Here is a 4894-nt window from a genome sequence, read left to right as displayed (position 1 = left end):
ACCTTCAGCATGCTGGTCTTCTGCAGCGTCTGGGTCTCCTTTGTGCCCACCTACCTGAGCACCAAGGGGAAATACATGGTCGCCGTGCAGGTCTTCTCCATCTTGGCCTCCAGTGCTGGGGTCCTGGGCTGCATCTTTCTTCCCAAGAGCTACATTATTATACTGAGGCCTGATCTGAATGAAAAGGAGCATCTCATGATGAAAGTGAAAGATGGCATCTGATTCTTAGCATATTATTTTCAGTTTTGAAATCCATTATTATTATTAGTAGTAGTAGTAGTAGTAGTAATAGTAGTAGAAGTATAGTAGTAGTAGTATTTGTATTTATATCCCGCCTTTTGCCCAGTGCTGGGCCTCAAGGTGGCATTACAAAATTTAAAACATATACATGAAAAACCTATAGAGATATTCAAACGTTAAAAGGATATTAAACGTATTCCAATACTACAACTTTTAAACATTTAGAATGACAATTTTATTTATTTATTTATTTATTTATTATTACATTTTTATACCGCCCAATAGCCGAAGCTCTCTGGGCAGTTCACAAAAATTAAAACCATGAAAAGCATAAAAACAACCCACAATTTAAAAACATGGATACAAAATACAATACAAAAAGCACAATATAAGAAGTTATAGGCACAGACATAGGTCCAGATCATTCACCAAAGGCCTGCTGGAATGAAAATGCCTTTGCCTTCCTCCTAAAGCACATCAGGGACGGAGCCAGTCTAGCTTCCCTGGGAAGAGAGTTCCAGAGCTCTGGAGCAGCCACCAAGAAGGCCCTCTCCTGCATTCCCAACAGGCATGCCTGTGATGTTGGTGGGACTGAGAAAAGGGCTTCTCCTGAAGATCTTAAAGCGCAGGAACCCTTGTAAGGGAGAATACGGTCTTTCAGATAGCTGGGACTCAAACCGTGTAGGGCTTTATAGGTCATAACCAGCACTTTGAATTGTGCCCGGAAACAAACTGGAAGCCAGTGGAGCTGTTTTAACAGGGGAGTTGTCTGCTCCCTGTAACCAACCCCGGTCAGCAATCTGGCTGCAGCTCTTTGAACCATCTGGAGTTTCCAAACAGTCTTCAAAGTCAGCCCCACATAGAATGTGTTACAGTAATCTAGTCGGGATGTAACTAAGGCATGTGTCACCATGGCCAGGTCCGACATCTCCAGGAACGGGCGCAGCCGGCGCACTAGCTTTAACTGTGCAAATGCACTCCTGGCCACTGCCGAAACCAGGGCATCCAGGCTCAGGGCTGAATCCAGAAGTACACCCAAGCTGCGGACCTGTGTCTTCAGAGGGAGTGTCACCCCATCCGGCACAAGCTGAATCCCTATTCCCTGATCTGCCTTTCGACTGACCAGGAGCATCTCTGTCTTGTCTGGATTAAGCTTCAATTTTCTTCACCATCATCAATGTCCATCTTGATAGTCATGAATGCCAGCTACTAGCGTCAGGATGCAACCATGGGTAGGGATGATGGCGCAATCAGCAACAGATTCAGATGAGATCAGTTTTTGATGAAACCACCCCTTGAATTCTGCTGTGGTCTGGCTTGACCCTCATTTTTCTCTGTTCTCTGCAGAAAATCCCATGGCACCGGAGTCTCTCCCAGACATCTGAAGGGGAGCAGGAATCTCTCCACCAGGGCTGGTCCCACAATTAGTCAAACTGGGAACCAGGAATCTGTTGGGCTGTTTTCCCTAACCCAGGGGTGCACAACCTTCCAATACCCAGGGCCTCACGGGCTGGGGCCTACTCATTGCACCTATACATACACTTCATTACTGATGGACATACTTGCACCCAACTACACCTGTGCCATCACATGCACACACACCTGAGCATGCAGGGAAGAAGAGGTTATACTGATTTCACTGCGTTTGTGTGTACGTGCAAAAACATCTTGTTTGCTGCTACTGTCCTCAGGAATAAAGCATCCACGAAATCAAGGAGGAAAGAGATTTTTGTGAGTAACACTGGGTGGGGTTCATTTGGAGACTTCCAGGGAGTGGCAGACGGTCACATGTGGCTGCAGGACCAAAATTTGTCCACTCCTGTCCTGTAGAGCTCTGACGGAGTGTTAATGCTGTGAACCCTCAGCTTATGCTCAGCCTGCATGTAGGTGTAAATCAGGGTTCTGCAGGGACCCCCTGATATGCTAAAGAAGCCAGTTCAGAGCTTCGGCATTGGCTTCGATCTGCCTGGACCATCTTCAGGCCCAGTCTGCTTCGCTTCCTGAATCGACCTGCTTCGGTTCCAGAATCACAGCAAGATCGAGATGTTGGGGTTTCCTCAGAGTAAGGCTGACTGGGAGCCCATCCCCACTCATTCCCTCCTAGCCCATGTCCTCCGTTCTTGCCCCCCCTCCCTGCTCGCTCCCCACTTGCCACTGAACCCGGTATGCTCCTGTCCCCCGCCCACCTTTACTGCTGCTTGTATTTGACAAATAGATCTAGAAAATGATAGAGCCACCGTCTGCATTAAAAAGGGTGGTTTTCATCGAGGCTGGGCGGTTGCTGGATGTGTCAGGTAAGTCCCATGGGAGGTTGCTCACTATCACCCTGGAACAGGCCAAATTGGCCCGCTCTGGTTTGTGATCTGGCTTCTCACCCAAGGCAGAGCAGAACCACAGTATAAATGAACCTCATATCACAGTGGTGTCACGGAGGCATATGCATAAAAACAAGCCCTATGAAGAGAGACTGAAACAACTGGGCATGTTTAGCCTGGAGAAGAGAAGATTGAGGGGAGACATGATAGCAGTCTTCAAATACTTAAAAGATTGTCACACAGAGGAAGGCCAGGATCGCTTCTCTATCCTCCCAGAGTGCAGGACATGGAATAACGGGCTCAAGTTAAAGGAAGCCAGATTCCGTCTGGACATCAGAAAAAACTTCCTGACTGTTAGAGCAGTGTGACAGTGGAATCAGTTACCTAGGGAGGTTGTGGGCTCTCCCACACTAGAGGCCTTCAAGAGGCAGCTGGACAAGCATCTGTCAGGGATGCTTTAGGGTGGATTCCTGCATTGAGCAGGGGGTTGGACTCGATGGCCTTGTAGCCCCCTTCCAACTCTGCTATTCTATGATTCTATGCTATGATTCTATGGTCGTAATGATTCAGTGTAACAAATCGAAGCTCTGGTTCTGGCCAAATACATCCTGGAAGAATAACCGGATCAAGGCTCCAGAGATGGTGTTTCTCTAAGAAAGTTCAGGCCAAGCTCAACTTCCCCCTCCCTGACCTTCCTTTGCCTTTGGGGCAGCATTGGAGAGTCCTGGAAAACATGTTTTCTCCAGCCCTGCACATGGAGTCAACCAAGAGACTCCATGGACTTGGAGAGGAGAAGTTGATTCCCCTTTATAATTATCAAAATCACAGTGGTTATTTCTTCTTCTTGCCAAAACTCAAGGGATTTTTCTCCTAAAGATGGTCCTTTCAGATCCATAGCATAAACATCAGAATTGAGAACAGCGTGGTGCAACTTCTTGTAACAAGAATGAAAGGACTTGTGGGCATAAATACCATTGAGAACTTCTGTTAAGATTTAGGGCAGTCAGGGACAATGAACCAATGAGGTGTGATATCTGTCCTCTGTTTACAGAGTCACTGGAGCCTTGGTGTTTAAGAGACTTCAGGCTTCTTTCGATTAGCTGCAAGATGAAGGCAGCAGCTGCAACTGAAGTGTGACTGGCAGGCAGGCCAAGAGTGATGGTGATAATGTTACTGTTGCTTCTGCTGTTCCCCCATCCAGCCTCTGGGACTCTCAAGGTGAAATGCCCACTGGCCTTGGAAAGGGATGATCCAGATGCGTTGAATTTTTACAAGCCAGGAGACCTCCTCATTACTGGCGTAATATCTGTAATGCGCCCAACTTTTGAACCAATCCGGTTCTGCGATCCTCCCAAACTGCGGGTTTCTTGGTAAGTAATTATGGATTTCAAGGCCAAGTTTAATTTTGTGCACTCCTTGTTTTCTGCAACTTGTTATCGGTAAATTGCTGTCCCAGTTTAGAACAGTATTTGCTCATGGAGAGAGACGTTGGGGTTAGATTAACATTCATGCACCCACTTTTGCAAACCTGGAAAATATCTGCTGAAGTAACGTCCATTTCATACCTTTTCCAGGTGTGGTAGGTGGTATATCTCTTTCTTTGGATGACCATTAATCACATAAAGCAGTGGTTCCCAAAGTGGGCAGTACTACCCCCTTGTGGGCGGTGGGATTGCATAGGGGGCGCTAAGAGGCAAAAGGGTGGCAGGGGGCACTTGAGGTGGTCTTTTCCAAGAAGCACCTCTCCAGAAGGTCTTAAAACCCAGGGACATTTTTATGGGAGAAGGTAGTTTGGTCCCAAGCTATATAGGGGAAGAATCCACACATGTATTAATACCATTTAAGAAGAGAATGGGAAGCAACTACCCTAGGCTTGCTAAGGGAGGGAGCGAAAAGAGAGTGAACACCTCTGTTTGCAGCCGGCATGGCGGGGCACACCAAGCAAGGTATGTCTCTTTATTAGCAGTTTGGTGCTTTTGAAACATTTCAATTCACTGTTAAAAGGGCTCTTCTTAAACAGTATTAATACATGTGTGGATTGAGGAGGGTCTTGTTGGCAGCACAGCTCCAGACAACTCGGGCTGATGGAGCGCCTCTCCCGGCATGACCCTATCCAAATATACTACACCCATCATCTAAGGCCCTCCTCAGAGTGCCTCTTCCTAGCAGAGGTTTGCAAAAAAAATGAGTTTTTTTTTAAAATTAAGTTAGGCTACTGCTGTGATTGACCTGCTTTTCAAGCACATGCATTCTCTTGCAGCAGCATTTTGGCTCTGCTTGGCGGTCCTTGGCATGGGGCTGGCCGCCACAGTTAACCCTTCCCCCTCCCTCCCTGACCC

This window comes from Elgaria multicarinata, chromosome 3 (genome assembly GCF_023053635.1).
Source record: "Elgaria multicarinata webbii isolate HBS135686 ecotype San Diego chromosome 3, rElgMul1.1.pri, whole genome shotgun sequence".
NCBI lineage: Eukaryota > Metazoa > Chordata > Lepidosauria > Squamata > Anguidae > Elgaria > Elgaria multicarinata.
The sequence above is the reverse complement of the archived record's forward strand: the minus strand, read 5'-3'. Positions refer to the sequence as shown.